General features: G+C 39.2%; 1 long non-coding RNA gene across 1 annotated transcript in view; it reads left to right on the plus strand.

Moving 5' to 3' along the window:
• The window catches only part of LOC103475973 (uncharacterized), a 158,481-nt gene extending 144,345 nt beyond the window's left edge, over window positions 1-14,136 (plus strand). Inside the window, exon 7 of the long non-coding RNA XR_014091394.1 lies at window positions 13,336-14,136. This is a non-coding gene — a long non-coding RNA (uncharacterized LOC103475973). The remainder of the gene's footprint in view (window positions 1-13,335) is intronic.
• The last annotated feature ends 3,398 nt before the right edge of the window (window positions 14,137-17,534 follow it).

Below are 17,534 nucleotides of genomic sequence, written 5' to 3' on the forward strand. Positions count from 1 at the left end.
TGTTTCACCGCAGCTTTGATTTCCATCCACTTTTTTTTTTTTTTTAATTTGAAGATGGCAAATGAGTCACCGTGTGCCGGAGATACTGTAGAGAAATGTGCTGTAAGGACCTGCAAAGATGTGAGGGTTGCAAGGTGAAAAGCAGGGCCACAACTGAAGATGGCTCATTAAAACAAAGTTGAGGAAGCGAAACAGAATGGAAATCATTATCCGGCAAGAGCGTGGAGTCTCGGTAGAAGCTCGAAAACGGCCCCGAAAACATGCAGTTGTTTTAAATAACGGCAGTCCAACATCAATAGCGACATCAATCCCTGTGTTTGGTTTGAAATTTACTCGTGAGCGTTGTAGATCAATGGAACACCAAGAGACCAAATGTCATGGCTTAGATGCTGCCGTTTTGTGACTGGATCACAAGCCGAAACAGAGGTGTGTGCAGTTACATATGGTGTGAATTAAGAAAGTTGATATTGGCGGAGAAAAAGATTTTCTACTCAGGAAAACTTATCCCAAATGGAAACAAAATTCAAGACAATAACCAGAAACACACCAGTAAGCAAACATCTTTTTGGTTCTGGACCAACAAGGATAACATAACAGAGTAGGAAACTGGTGCAGTGACATCAGATACACTGTATAAAGCGAAAAAACAGGGTAACTTTAATGTGGTCCAATTGTCTTGGTTCGTATCTACAAATTCAGGGTTCTAGAATTTGCTCGACTCCTTGGAAGACTGATTTGGGGAAGTTCTCAAGTCGTGATTTTGCAACTATTAGTTCAGGGATGTGTAAGAAATCAAACATTTCCAGTGTTTTTGTCTGAAGTTGGATTGTTATTTTTATGTTTTTATTTGGAAAAAACAAGTTTTCCCAATAGATGTGGTTGTACTGAGGCAAAAACTAAGGATTTTGCTATACTGACTTTTTTTTTTTAACAAAACTACTTGCTGTTTTAGAACAAATTTGCTCAAAGACCTCATGAGAACATGTTGGGGAAAGTTTTGACTTTGGAAATATTACATTTCAGGGTGCTTTGGTCCTTTCTGTGAATAGCTAATTACATCCTTGCAAGTTTTTTTTAAATCCCTTCTTGTTCTTTTTAGCTGTGACTATCTGCAGACTAGCAGTTCTGTTTCTTCTTTACTCAGTCAGCTGTTAAATTTGGAGGAATTGATGGCGTTTCTCTTTGTTCCAACGTAACCCTTTCATGTACTTGTATTCCTGCTCAAAAGATAAGTCTTGCAAAACTGAACTGACTGCTGCATTTCAAAACAACTCCTTAATGAGCAAATTTTCTCATTCTGATCTAAACCCAACCAAAAAAAAACTTCTCGTACAGATGACTTTAGATGTATTCTTGGTGCAGTCTGGACTCTTAAATGCTGTAGTGTTGGATTTCAGAAAATCAGAGAAGAAAAACTTCACACTGTGTCTTAAGTCTTAATATTGAATGAAAATATACGCACAGCCAGCCTTGTGCAATTAGAGAAGACCAGATTCAAATGAACAATGAGGAGATCTAAAGGGTAAGTTCACAACGTCTGACCAGTTTAATTGGAGCTCGAGTTCTTCACTCTATATCAACACACCAGTTACTTACCAACACTGTTCATTTAGTGGACATGAATTAAGAAGTAATTAAAATCAAAATGTGCCTAATTTCTGCATATTTTAACTCATGTTAAGCATGTTTTTAGAAAATCCAGCAAAAATGTTTCTGGTTGTACTTTATGACTGTATACAAGTGAAGATGGATATTTCATTATGCTGAATAACAACAAAATGTGCGTCCTTTTGTTTCGCTAGTTAAATACAGCACACCTCTGGTTTATCAAATTTGTGTCCAAAATAAATCATTGTCATGAAAAACATTAAATAAATAAACAAAAATCGTGGCGACACGTGATCCCTTTTCCTTTTTTACCTAACAAAGCCGAAGCCCACAGCGTACGCTGGCAGCCGAGAGATCCATCTCCCTGCTTGCATTTCAAACAGAATTTGTCCGGCGCACAAAGGCCCGGTCCAAAAAAATCGCAGCCTAATGAGACACAAAGGATTTTAGCACAGCTAGCGAGAACACATCAGACTTGTAAAGCAGACGCTTTGAAGATCTTTCACTTCTCTTCCGCCTCTGCTCCAAGCCTGGCTGTCCCCACCGCCACCTTCCCCACAGCAAGGCCGCACGTTCTGCAATATGCTGATTTGGTGGAGGAACAGCAGGGAACAGTATCGATTTCTAACAGATATTGCCAGGAATAGAACCATTTGTCACCTCTGACCTTTCTATGAATGACATGAAGGAGAAAAAAAAGATGAAATCGATCTGAAAATCAATGAGTCAGTTGATAAAAGCTATTGTGAAACTTTCTAACTTACCTTAAATCTTGTAACAATTTAAAGTATGCCTGGTAAGGGTTCATATTTTTAGAAGGCCTTTACATAAAACAACTTAAAAAACTAGATAACATGACTACATCTTGGTTATTATACCACAATAAAATAAACAGTTAAGTCTGAATAGGTAAAATTAGTGTTTAAAAAAAAGTAATAAGTTGGGATAACGCATCATGTTAGTATAGAAGGCAAAAAGAAACCTGCCTTAAGTTACGTTGAGGTTAAAAAGTGTGATCTCGTCACCAAATTGGTTGCATAGTATTCTGAATAATCAACATGACATGCCTAAAATCAAGACTTAGTTTAAAAATATATATTTTTTTACAATACAGATAAAAATGTTACAAAAGTCCATCTCATTGAAGTTGCATTAAACAAAAATGTCTTGTGGGCTTTAAATCGGCTTAGCATTACTCCACCACATGAGCTGATTTCCCATCTTTTGTTCAAGTTAATTGAATTAGGACTGGACAACTCGTATGCTACTTTAATCTCATGTTACCGGGGATTAGCTATGCTTTGCTGAATCAGATGGGTCTAAATATAAAACAGACGAAGTGAATTCCCAGACATCACAGCTGGCTAATGGTCCATGTACTTGTTTACTTGCTGACACAAAGATAGCTTGAACTGTATTTTTTTGTTTTGTTTTTTTTGGGGGGGAGGTTGTCATGAAAGAAATATTGCCAGTCTTCACATAGAAACAAAAGCAATGGGGAAAAAAAAGTAAGTTGGCCCTTTGCTAATTATCAAGGTAACACTATTTTAAAACTGCAGTTGTGTGGCTAAGAGCAAATTCAGTAGCATACCGAATGCTATCGAATTCATACCGAATATAGCTATTAAAAAGCTATAAAAAATGTCAAACGAGCTGCGCTAGAGAAGTTTATTTTCAAAGGTTTTCAAAAGTTAGGCGAGTATAAACACAGAATTTGCGTTCTCTAAGTAAAATGTCTTTAAGCATTCATCTTATTAGGAAAACAATAACTTCAGTTATTGAATTTTGCTGCACAAACACAATCTATTGGCAGGGCATGAGTTGTAGGAATAACTGTTGATTTTCTGCTGGTTCTTGTTGAATACGCGTTTAATTTGGTTGTGTCAATATGTAGCTTTTTAAAGGTGATCATACTGATGAATATTGTCAAGAAAAGAGAAAGAACTTGTTGCCGTTTCTGGCATTTTTCCGGTATTTTATTAGGTCTCTCCTATCCCAATTGGTTGTCTCTGTTGTAATTTCTGGAAGAAATACCGATTGTGCCCGACAACTACAACGTACACTTGAAATTAAGTCCAATTGGTTATTGTCGGCCCCCTGCCACTCATTCTCGTACTCTTGATTCCTTCGCTTTGGCTTTAATCAATATTTCCTGTGTGTGTAGCCACAGGCCTTATTGCGGACATAATGAGCATGGGTGAAAATGGAAGGAGGGCAAATCTTTCAGCAAAGAGAGCCAACCAGAAACCGGTGGTGCGACAATGAAGGAACAGGAGAAGGGTGGTGTCGATGGGGGGGAATAAAATAAATAAAAAAATCGACAGCTCCACAAGTTGTTCCCGAGAGAGAAAGGCTTCCCTCACTTCAAAAACACAGCTGCAGTCTTTGTTTCGAGCTCTCGTTTCACAAGTCTCATGGAAATTTCGCAGCTGAGGCATTCATTTCTGCGCGCCTGGAAGAGAGAAAGCGATCGGCAGCGAGGGAGTCGACGAGGAGAAGAAGAAGAAGAAGAGGAGACAGCAGGGTAGCGAAGACAAGTGCAGAAAGTCCAAGCGGCGCATCATTATTCATGCATGGCAAGATGCTGACCCATTTGTTCCAAGGATTTTCAGGCGCCCTGATCATGTTTTTGCATCAGTAATTGATTTTTGTTCTTTGAGGAGGAAGTCCAGGCTGCGTGTTTGACTTGATTTAGAGGATTAAATACCTCAAGACGACAAAAATCCCGTTCTTTCCCATTGTCTTGTTCTGATATCTCTGGGATTAAGTAGTTAGTACGACTAGGTTCCGTTCTCCCGCCCGCAAATATTACACAAAGTTCCTCCAAATTCATCTCCGGCTGAGATCGTCAGCAAGGCTAAATTCTGTGTTATTACCTAACAAAGTACATCATCGGTCCTCCTACCTTTCCCGCTCTGAAGCCGGCTAAACTCAGAATCCCTAATTGGTTCCCTAGCCTGGTTTCACCTCAAAAGGCTTAGCATCATTACTGCTAAGAAGAGGAGCAAGAAGGAGCAAGATTCCTTACAATTATTTGTCCCATGGTTAGCAGGGCCCACAAAAAAAAAAGAACTAAGGGGGAAATTCAGATAGTAGAGGAATATCTATAAGACCCTATGTTTCCTTTTTTTTTTGTCATGCAAATGTTCCAGTGTCACTTCAGTGGTTGTGAAGAGAGCCTCGCAGCGACGGGTGTAGCTGGGGCGGAGAAGAAAAACGGCGTCGCATTTTCGTGCTGGAATAAAGATTTCCTTTCATGCCGCAACAACGGGAAAGTTAGTGAGACAAACTGAGACACCGGGCCTGTTTAGAGTCGTCTACCTGCTCACCAAACACATCGCCTGTTGCAAGTGCTTGAACTTTTTACTTATTTTGTTTTTTCCATGTTCCACAAACTTCTTGCTTCATTGTGATTGAATGTGACAGAAAAGCTTTTCTGCAGCAGAGACAAGTAAGCTAGTGACACAACCGCCTTTTAATCATAAAACCAGCGCTACAGTACAAAAGAAGGCTTCAAATCACAGTCTCTTTCGGGAAATTGACGCATGTTGGGGAAAAAACAAAATTCTGTTTGGAGATTCTCTCCTCTCAATCCATTTCAGATTGGGATATTTTGCAAAGGACAGGCAAGAATTTTAGACTCTATATTAGCCAAACTTGTAGAAGCACAGGCTGCTGTAAAGTCTTGACTAAATTTTGATAAATATGCACAGCACACTTTGTAAAACGTCTACTTGCATCATAAAATAGTTTTTTTTTTTCATCCCACAATTACAGGTACTGCTTTTTTTCCCCCCTCAACTTGTCATGACTGATCTGCTAAATGTTCTCCTTTCTCAAGCTTCCAATTAGTATTCGCACGAGCAAGCATAAAACTCATACATCCTTAGCCGGCGCGATGATGCTTCAAGTGTGTTCCCTGCTCCATTTCACCTGACAGATCATCCGCTGTTCCTGTTGTTTACCTGTGATGCATGTGGTCATTTAGGTTAGTTTCATTTCCAAACAGTGCGCTACGAATCAGTAATTCATAAAAATGACGGCATTTATAAGACTCTCGATTGCCTTTTGCTTTCTGTTTGTGAGCTCATTGCAGGTTTAGCTGAATATAATTAAACATAAAGCAGCCGCCTAGATCTCTACCTTCTATTCCATCTAATCTATATTTTAGCAAAGGACGACAACTCGCATCGGTGTTGACAGAGCTTTTGCTTATGTGTGGAGCCTGCGGTGAAGTTAGCTATTTAAACGTTTTCACCAAGGTCAAGAATATACAAAAGGTTGTATATTTGTATACACTGAGTTCTGTTTGAGTCTGAACAGTTATGCTGTTAAATTATTATGTCTCCTGACCTCAATTTATGGGAATAAAAATGGTAAGAATTTTAGAAAATATGTGGCAAGTACCGCCAGCTTTTCTGCTCAGTTCATTGTTCTCGTCAAGTATTTTTGAGGTTTGCAAAATAACAAGCAATGACTGGTGAGGGCGCCCATCGACAATAGCGAGAGGGCCTTGAGAAAAGAACAAGGTGGAGGTGCAAAAAAAAAAAGGACTTGGCTGAATTAAAAGATTATCGAGACAAAACGACACTTGAAGAAACAGGTGTGGAAACAAATCGGAGGCAACTTTGAGTATTTTGGTTTCTTTCTATAGCCATCTGAGGACAATGATGACGTGGAGCAAATTTTTTTAAAGTTATTTTTGATATACAGCATTTTCATGGCAACAGAAGGTGAAATGGTAACTTATTTGTGCTATAAATGGCACTGTGTGCCTGGAAAACATGTAATACACCCCATTTAAATGATTTCTTGCGATTAGTTGCCAGACAGTTACAAAGCATGTGTTGAGTGGACAAGGCTGAGCAGCGACTCTGCTCCTCAACAGCAGGTGTGTGCATGTTTTAGATTGGTCCCTGCTGCAACGCGGCTGAGTAACGACTGCAGAAATTCATGACATACTGCGGAGATACAACAGAGTCCTTGTACTGAGCCTTTCATTTTATTCAGGTGTGGTAAACCAGGGGAAAGTCTAACTTATGCAGGACGCTGGCTTTTAAAGACTGGAGCTGGTCATCCCTGAAATAGGCCGACTCGAAAAGGACAAAAGTGGTCAAGCTACGCATTTGTAGAATGGGGACACATTTATAAGCAAGTCTGGAGCAGTGAGAACCGGAATGCAAATAAATAGTAAGGGGGTGAACAAGCTTTTTCATTGAAATAAAAAAAAATATGATGGAAAAGGAAAACAAAACTGCACATTTTTGCCATGGTTTTGTAGGTTTCTGATGGGACAATTTACAACTTGTGTGTCATTTAACGCTCACTCCGATTTAATCAGGGAGAAAACATGTTTTCTCTTACGAAGCATATGTGATAAAAATGTCTGAAGTGCTACAATTAGTCATTTTACTTTTCAAAGGTGATGGCATTCGATGGACGTGAAGGAAAATGAAAAACAACCGTCCACAAGCAGAATGTCGGGCATCTGATTAAAACGACATTCCCCCGAGGACACAATCAGTCCCTTCAATGAGACTGACAGATGCAGCATACTGCAGCAAACATCATGTGCAAAACTGGAGTGCAGAGTTGAATGAACGCCAAACAGGAGCGACAGCTAATGCCCACAATGGATGGAAGCGACCAAAACGAAGTCCGGAAGCTTCGTGTGTCGTTTTTCCAAACCCCGATTTGTAATGTGCTTCAAGGAATAATCAGGTCCTCTTTAACTCGTGTTGACATGTACTTATCAAAGTTATCACGGACATCAAACAAGTGCATTTCCATGACAGAGGACGTGGAATTTTGTTGCTGTATTTTTGCTAAGTTGCTGGTTGACGTTTTCAGAGTTCGACATTTTAATTCACAGCCCTAATCAGGGATTTGTTTGTATTTTTATCTACCTTAAAAGGCAATTTGTATCAATTTAATGTAGATGAGGGGGATGAGATGAGCAAGCCTTCTTTTCAGGTAATTATTATTTTATGTATTATTGTATTCTTGAAAATGGTGGTAAGATCTGTAGCGGTCTATAAAAATAAGAAGTTTTTTTTTTTGTTTTTTTTTTTTGCCAGAACTAAATAGTTTAAGTGACCAAGGAGGAAAATGGCAACATAAGTGAAATCACCACAGTGTTGAAATCTCAAAACACAATAGAAATCAAATTTACTAGGAATCAAAGTGATTTTGTTCTTTTTTTTTAGGCAAGAAAGGTAACATCCTTTCAGCCGGAGGCTGTTATCAACACACTTAATAAACAATGGCATTAAAAACACCTGAAAAAGCCAGGAAGAAAATAGGCCAATCAACTGACAACAGATGTTAACCTTCTCAGACAATTACTTATTTGACAAAGTTGAGGAAAATGAGAAAAGAATACAAACCAATTACAATAGAAGAAAATCAAAAATACTTATACACGCTTTAGATTCTCAAGAATTACTCTGGGATACTTTTGTTAGAGGCAGAAACTTGATTTTGTGCTTTTATTTGACAATTATTCCATATGCAAGCATTTTTGGACTTGATCATTTAACAGATTTTAATAGCAACACTCTGCTGCCTTCTTATGCAAACAAGAAGGCTCAAAGGAGGAGAGTACCGGTAGTTAAGCAATGTAAAATATCTACTTCATAAAGTCAGTAAGACCATTAGAAATCCTCCCTGCCTCTGTGTAATGTGTACTCTGCTAAGGAAATGAATTTAACATACATAGCTCTGTATATTAAGCACCAAGTATGGCCTTCCAGTGTTTTTGCTGGGGGTAATTTTCACACAGCTAGACATCTTCAGCAGCACTTTCTGAGTGTTTCTCATTAGTAGAAGGCAGACATAAGATGTCTCGGGGTGCCACGGATAACCAGGACAAATGCTCGAGACTCCACACCGAAAATTACGGGTTATTTGGAGATTTGGTCAGGGATCACTTCCAGGGTGGACTATCCACTCTGCAGGATGTCACACTGCATTGTTCGAAGCAGCTGTCACACTGTGATGGCACACCATTATATTCGTGTTCAAGATCTCTTTAAGTGTGGCGAAGAGTTCTATGTACACTCCAGCAGAGAGAAGAAAAAAAAAAACGAAAAGTTTTTTTTAAATCGGTTTTAAGCCCTAAGAGGCTTTTTTTCCCCTTCACCCCCCACTATGATAGAGAAAATAGGGTCTAAACTCTTATGTGGGAAGTCAGCACCTCTGCTGCTTTAAAGTCCTTAAACATTGTAGCAAAATCATATTTTGAACGGATTCAACTTCACACAACTTCTCGTTTTAGAATTATTGAGTAAAAATTACAAATACATCAATCTGCATTTATCAAATTTGCAAACTTAAGACTCGCGTCCAGCTGTAATTGACCTTGTGCTCAAACCCCTTAAACATTCTGAATTTGATTCATCATCCACAGCTTGACAGGAAAATACCACGCACACGCGCACACTCACAGCAGTCAACTGTTAACCATTGCTGCTTAACAAAGTGGAAAAAAACCCACATGATTGCCTGCTCATGAAATATACATATTCCAATTTGCAGAGATTTACCTGCATTTGATTGTACAGCTTGTCAGTAGCTAAGCTTTAAAGCGGAAAAATAAGAAGCAATTTATTGAAAAACTTCATCTAAAAGGAAACGGTTTGGATCAAATCTGGCTTTTATTTTATTTTTTTGTTCAGCATTCACATTGTAATGACTTGCTGATGGCAAATGTGGCAGGATTGTGGACATGCAAAAGCAAGGCGTTGGACATTTGTTGGGAGGACTGCATCTCCCATCATTCATAGTAACACTGAGGATTCTGCTGAAATTATGAAATAACTCAATATTTACTTGATTAAATCAGATGTCTACCAAGCCAATTTAGCTTTAAGTAGCATGTTGGTAGTTTAAGTATAGGGTTTAGTTGGTAAATGTTTTGACTTTAAGGTTGCTTAGTAACTCAAATGTGTATCTGATATTTACATTTTTTTAATGAATATATCATGTATTTGGACCACTCTATGTCTTCCCTTGACCTGAGTCGAAAGACAGTATTTGTGTCTTGATGGCAACGGATATTTACCAAGACTGTTTTAGTTTCTGCAGGCCCTGCGTGAAGCCATTTTCACAACATGGAGCAATTTTCCCTCCAGCACACCAGAAGCACTTGCATAATCAATGTCTAAGCAAATTTCTGAATTGATCAACAAGAGCAACAGGGCTACTTACTGAGTTAAACCTCAAACTAGATGCTGCTACAGCAGAAAAAAATCATGGTTCTACCAAGTGTTAATTCACTCAAGATGAATAGAAAATAGATTTGGACACCATATTACTCTTTATAATTTTACAATACTGTGGGCTTGTGCATACCATATAATAATAAAATATGAAGTACTGTAGAAATATTAAATGGATGTGGACACTTTTACCAAACAATTTCTGCAAAACAATATTAATAAACTTTGAAGTTTAGGCCATAATCTTGCAAGAGAGCACACCAAAACAATTCACTTAGTTTTTATTTTTTTTATTTTTTCCCCACTTTCATTCGGCCCAGTTATGAGTCGCTCCAGAAGTCGAGTAATTTGCCGGCGAAACCGTTCCAAGAAAGCATCACGACTGAAAGTGTGCCACAAAACGCATAATTGGCATTATGAATGTGCTGCGAATGAATCGCCCCGCCGCCAAGAGAAAAGATGGCCCTCGCTCTCCGAGGCTCAAGCAGTAATTTATGGTGTTAATCCAGTGTGTCACTGTGAAATTTGTGTTCTGCCCTGTAATCACAGGCGCTGACAAATCTCATCTAAAAGGGTGTTTATCTTATCACCTTAATCAACAGATATATGATGTGTTTATCCGCGCGGCCTCGTACCTCCCATGCATTCATTTTTGCCCTCCGTGTTCATAAAAAAAAAACACACTTAAAGCACTTTTAATCTCCCACTGTCCAGAACGCGGTTTCCTGGTGCACGGCACCAGATTCAACCGGGTAACGGCGATCCACTACGATTAAAACACAAGATCGCCCTCCCATTGGAGTATCCTTTTTCTTTCTCCCCCTCCCTGCTTCCTTCCCCGCCCGTCATTCTCATCTCATCTCCTCTATGCCCGGGCAGTCACATATTCTTTGAAGGAGAGATTTAATTGGATCTCCTCAGAAGGTGCTGTCGGATTAACCAAGCAGAAAAACAGAGTTTGGCTGGTCATGCTTTCTATCTGGGTCCTCAGATTGCTTCCGACAGACAGTGATCCCAATAATCCTGCCGAAACATGATAAAGGGGGCAGAGATATTGGATCAAAAGCATATATGCATTTTGATCGGGCTTTGAAGGCTCCCCGCTGCAAGGCGATGACGAGATAAGCTCGCGGTAATTATATGTGGCCTTGACATTAAACATTAAATTGAAGGGGATGGGATGGTTAGGAAATGTTTCCATTGTCCATTTGTATTACAGTACCTGTTTCGGTGAGTCTGTGGGGGGAAAAAAATAAATAAATAAAAATAGAAATCTGCTTTAAGACTTTCATCATTTGTTCGTCTCTCCAAACCGTTGCGGTTTGCTACATCTTCACATCTCTAATGCTTAACTGTGGAGATAATTGAAAGTTTTTTGGAGTTTTTCTTGACTGAAAAGGAAAAAAATAAAAATAGAGAAAAAACTCTAAACAATCTTAAAGCCACTAACTATATAAGCTCCACTTTGGCAGGTTCAGTTGAAGCACAGCCACTACAGCAACAGCTTGTTTGCAATTTAGGATTGTTGGACTGACAACGGCATTCTCCCATCTGAACCGAGCCGCAAGACTATAATTAGAGGGAATTACGATAAATTTAATGGAAAAACTCACACTTTTTTGCCTTCCTGTGGATTAGAAAAATGTTCAACACAAATTTCAAAATGCAGTTAACGGAAACCGTTATCAACCCCAAAAGTAAAGTTTCACTTTCATTTCTGTTGGAATAGTTTAACTAGTGTGACATAGTTTTTCCCCCACTGAAATGTTTTTGTCAGGATTCAGAATTGCTTTGGTTTTTGCTTTCTCTTGGTTTCACATTTTTGGTCTTTTTATTTGTTATTTGGACTCATTCTCATCTATTCTTTTTCTGTTGATCTTGCTTGCATTTTGATCAGGCTTTCCTTAGCTGTTGAATACCTTATGTGCAGGGCTTTTGTGTTAGTTTTCTGTGTTTTATCTATTCCTACGTTATATTTTCTCTCTACTTCTCTGGGCAAATGAGTTATTTTTTTTATCCCCTTGTTAAAAATTTCAAAAAACATTCCCGTTGGTTTTCTGCACTTTGGTCCGTAAACCAAACCATGATAGATCTCAAGTTTTTTTTTTCCCAAAAATAAAATATGAAGCTCGCCAACATCCATTTGGCGCCGTAGACTTTGAATCTGAGGATGTACTTTTATAAAGGCTTACGCGAACCAAATTGAATCTCATTCAACCCCAGTGGCTAAATTTATTTTTTTCCCCAAACGGGTTCCCTTCAGGAGAACGCTCTACTGTCTCCTCACATGCCTCCTGTCACAAAGAACTAAAGCCCTTCTGGACCAACAGCTTTCCTGTCACACCTTAACAATCTCACCTTGCACTTCAGTCATGGACCTTGAGGACAGCTTCAACAACACCTTCAGCTACATCATGAAACACTTAGACTTCCCCCCCTTGTCTGTCAGTCTCTCTCTATCTTTTTCGTTGGAGTTTCTGTGGGAGACATGAAGCTTAAAAGGACCAGTGTTTCTATCACACTCAAGGCTGAAGTTTTGTTCCAGACTTAGACAATTTGGGCTTTTTCCATTTTCCTTCTCATTATGCACATTGAGTATTTCGACAGATGTTAGAAGGATGCAAGTCCCGACAACTCTGCAGTTGTGGAACAAGACGATTGGAGTAGATGCGGAGAGTCAGCAAAATTACGTTGTAGGACTTTGTATGAAAAGAAGACGTCGTCTGAATCGAACACAATGCACAAAAGGACTTCAAGTGAGGAGACAACGAAATATGTCTCTATTACGACATTTTGAAACCAACCACCTTACACACTTGGCAGCAGTCATCTCTTGCTTGGTGGGGAACATGACTAAGAACGTTGCTCTTGAGAAATTCCTCATTTATTGCGGTTTTAGATGTTTTTTTTTGAATCTGTAGTGAAGTAAAGATTTTCTTCACAGCCCTCTGTTGAGGCAGCACCATCAGTTAGCGAGTCAAAGATCCTGAATGGACTGATAGACCGGGTTTCATGGGGATTCCTCTGAGGCGTCGGAAGCTGATAGGAGGAATTCTCCTCAAGCAACTCGACAGCGGACCACAATGCACTCCCTCCGCACAACATTATCACACACTTAGCACTGCATGACAGACCAGAAGTAAATACATCAGTTTACCACGCTGTACTGTACACGCTGGAAAATAAAAAAAAAAGTTAAACCGTGGGGAAAAAAAAGCATGAACAACTTCCAAAGCTGACTGACTGAGGTAGAGGCTGGCTCGGACTGGCTGTGGGAAATTAACTGGCTAAATAAAGAGAACAGAGCTGGCAGGAGGAGCAAGGCCTCAGTTTGAAAGTATGCTAATTAGCCTCGGCTGGAGTCAAGCAAAAATTGGACAGAAATGTATCAATCACCATTAATAACTTTTGTGCCTGTAAAAACTCCACATTTCAAGCTTGCTGATGTTTAGCTCTACCTAATAAAATACCTTTATCTTTATTTTTGTTTTTGTCTCTGTTTTTCTAGACAGGGCACCCGAAACTGCTGGCCCTCATCCCTCTAAATCCGGCCCTGGTCAATGGTGGCACCGGGATACCAAACTGAGTTCCCACACTCACCCTAGATGCCCCTAATGACAAACCAGCACAGTACACACTGAAAGTCTAAAACGGGTCACGCAATCTGGATTCACTGGATGGTTTTTATTTATACTTGCTGAATCTCCATAGAGACCAGAGTTGAATCCGTTATCAACCTGACTTCATTTTGACCACATTCATTAGATAAAGAAACATCTCCCGTTCATCCCATTAAATTTGATGACAGCGCTTCCAGGAGGAACATATGCTTTACTTCAGAGGATACTCACCTCTTATTTAAGTCATTAAATTTTCCTAGGGGTGATTAATTACTACCTCAAGGTTAAACTGCCTTCAGGGAGAACAACTTTAACTGTGTGACTACCACTGTGTATTTGAATTAAAGGTCTTTGATGAAGTTATCAGGAAAAACTTGAAGGTCAAAGCAGTTAAATATGGTAATGTTTATCATCAGAAATAAAAGTATTTTATGTACCTCTTGTCGTACGTCCTCCTGTTGATGAGATTGAAACTGTGTTCAATTTCATATTCAACTTCTGTTTTTTCTACTTAATGGCTTTACTTTTGGAGAAGTCAAATTAGTTTGTCCCAGCACTTTTGTCACCAAATGAACTTCCTGGTGTCAAAATTAAAGCAATATAAAAACGACACCAGTACTGGGAAACCAAAACAATTCGAAGGCTCTTTTTAGAAAATGCATTTGTCACTCCGTCAAAAAAAAAAAAAAAAAAAATCTGGTATGCAATTTAGCAACCAGGAGGAAGGGAGTAAAAGGATGCAGAGGTTGGGTTTTGTGTGCGTGTTTCATTCTGAATACTCTGATCAGATGAGCACATGGAGCACCGGCAGGTTAAAACTATTCCAGAAACATTCCAATGTGTCTCACTTGTTCCTGGAAAGCTTCTGTTTCGACCGGGAAGTTCTGCAGAAACTTGGCTTATATGTGATTGGCTGGTCAAAAAGCAAGAACTCCAGTTTTAGTCACACCCTTGTGCAATATGGCATACGTCTTTTCTCCGTTTCTCGACACTAATGTCATCTCTGCAGAGACTTTGACGGGGACAGTAGATAAATCAACTGAAGGGCCAAATCTCTCAGGTGCTTTGTTATACTTTTTTTGTAGATGATTTTTTTTCCCTCCAGAAATCCTTTCCAGTTTTCTCCACTGTACATGTTTTTTTTTTTCTTTCTTTAACTTTCCACATACTTTGTCAAACATCATTCCAGCTCTGAAAATTGATTAAGATCCCTCTAAGGCTTCACTTATGCATAAACTCGCCCATGGACAATTTAAGCCAATTCAGTCACCAGTGATACAGTAATAAATTATCGCCAATTAAGCCGTAGACTTCGCAGTAGATTTTATTATGACTGCTTGCGATAAAAACCAAGATAAGATGGAGCTTATTAAAACAGGGAGCAGAAAGGTTGGTCTAGTGCGATTCGTGTGGGTGCAATGCATGTATGGTTATATATATATACATTAATGAAATGTAGATATTGCTTCTTTTTTAACTGTAAAATCATAGTCAGCATTTTTGTCATGATTTTCATACATAAAACATAGCAAAGTATTTCAAACGGCCATTTTAAAGTGTGCAAATTTGCAGATTTAGGCTGGAATTTAATACCTACATGCTCAAGACTTGCTCATTATCCAATTGAAGTTTGAGGTTGTAATGTGAAAAAAAAAACATGTAGATGATATTAAGTCATGGTTGGACAAATTGGAAGTAAAGCAGCCAAAATAAGGACAAGACACTGGATCACAAACTGAAAGAAAAAAGCAGCTTACATAACTTCTTTTCTTTTTGTCTTTGTTTTTTGTTTTTTTGTGCTTCAAATAAATGTTGAAGCCACCTGGGGTTGATTGTGTGGCTATTGATTTATTTTTCTGTTTTTCTGCTTTCAAGGCTACAAGCTCCATTTGAAAAGAAAGATTTTTGTTATTGTTGGACGCACCGTGCCCCTTAGGATGTCCTTAAGAGAGGAACAGCACCAGGTAGGGCAATAAACAACGACGCTGTTATTGTGCCGTTTAGCATTATGACCGATCATCAATCAACCAACGTGGTCTCCGAACTCTTCCAGAAGTAGTCAAGTGTTTTTTGTTTTGTTTTGCACTGATTACCGTACTCATCTCTAGATAAGAGTCTAGGTCAGGATATTTGCTCAATCACACCATGGCCTAATGCTAATTATTTTGTAATTGCACTGGTAAAATAAATAACAATTAAATCGCGCTATCTCACATCGTGCATATTAATTCCTCCTTTTGCACCTAGGCATGTGTGTGCATTTGCTAAAGGTTCTATTAAGTGCTTAAAGGTTGTTTGATATAAATAATACATGGCAAAGAGCTCACTGCCCCCCCAGGATGTTATGGTAATTTTAATCAGGGGAAAAGTATGTGTTGCATGAAAAATGTGTTCTCCCCCCCTCCCCTCCAACCACCCTCCTTCTCCTTGTCTGTACTTGTTGTATGCGCTGGTTATTAAAGTGATCATGATTCCAAATGAGACTATAGATTACAAATATCGTAGACAAATGTCTGTTGACGGTGATATCTCACCCCACTGCTGTGATTAAGCAGCCCCCTTCTGGCAGGGATTACAAACTGCCTGCATTATTGTAATTCCAACAATCACGTATGGTTTATGGCCTGGTTCTCTAAACAGTGGGCAAGGGGAAAAAAAACAAAAACGGCATGCGGGGCTGTTTCTGCCGAACACCAGCAGTAAGAGGGGAGAATTTTTGATTAATCTAAGTCGCCTCTGCAAATTTTAAACATGTCATGTGGATTAAGGTGATCAGAGGGAAGGGAGTTGTGTTTTTGCCAACCTCTTGGCCAGCAGATTTATATGTAAGTCTTCATGTGGGCAAGGCTGACTGAGGTTGTATTTATTACAGTGGTGTGCCATCCCAAAGGGAGTGAAGAAAGAAGCAATACTTTACTTTACTCTCTACAGCTGCATTAGTCTTTGAATGAATCATTTTGATTAGGGATGCCCTCATCTGCTATTTCACATTGGATGAGATGTATTGATAATGAATATGTATCAAATTCAGGTACTTGCCATTCAAATATGTATGTAAATGTAAAGCTGGGGCATAACTTTGATCACCAGAAGATCCTCGCTACATGTGATCATGATGCATCCAGGAACAAGCCTCATCGGGGCTCATTTTGTTACCAACATCCCGAATCCTTATAAAGTCTGAAATACATGCATCTAAAATTAAGGCCTTAAAATGTCTTACAATTTTTTTTAAATGTAAGTTGGTCTTAGACAGTTCAGGCTAGTACTAACTAGCTGCTAATATACCCTCACTAGAGAGCTACTTTTTTTTTTACGTCTATCATGACTAAGTGCAAATTTCTGACCAGTTGCCTGGACGATGTTCATCTTTGTCATTGGCTCACTTCTGGATGGATGCTCAACACGGTCGTGGTTCTTGTTCTCCGTTATCCTTTTCCCATAATGTGTCAAATGTGCACCAATTACTGGGCTGCATATGTTGCCATGGTGTCAGTAAAACCAGGAGCATTTAAAGCAGAGTTTATGACGATATTGTAGTAAGGGTTAAACATCTTGTCCTGGTGCATAGATTTTCAAGCTGTTTCTTAGACTGTGTATAAACTGCTGCGTTAAGATCCAAGATGACACCTTGAATGCCTGTGTTCGCTCTTTGTGATGTTTTTTGTGTATTTCCACTGTATTTTGTGCACTACGTCATTTTCACAAGAGATTAACTCTTAAGTGTTTTTTCTCCCATTTTTCATTGATCAAGACAGCTTTTCTCAGATCCTGATTTAAAGATCTCTTGTTGTTCTGGGAGTTACGTGCGATGAGGAAACATGCGGCGGGAAATGAAAGCGCCGTTTGGTATTTTGGACTCCAAACTGCTCGGTGGCGCTGCGCTACCCAGTCGATTAACGGGGAAATCTTGACATACATCATGCAAGCTGCAGTGAACGGCAGCAGAACACATCTGGAGTAAAAGCCATTACGCCATCCATCACAGCTTTCCATCACCCACATAATGGGAGGCTAATTAACCTTTTCATAAATGAAGATGTACGACCAATTAGCACTTTGGATCTTTGGATTTGTGCAGATCGCT

This window comes from Poecilia reticulata, chromosome 2 (genome assembly GCF_904066995.2).
Source record: "Poecilia reticulata chromosome 2, P_reticulata-male-v2, whole genome shotgun sequence".
Lineage (NCBI taxonomy): Eukaryota > Metazoa > Chordata > Actinopteri > Cyprinodontiformes > Poeciliidae > Poecilia > Poecilia reticulata.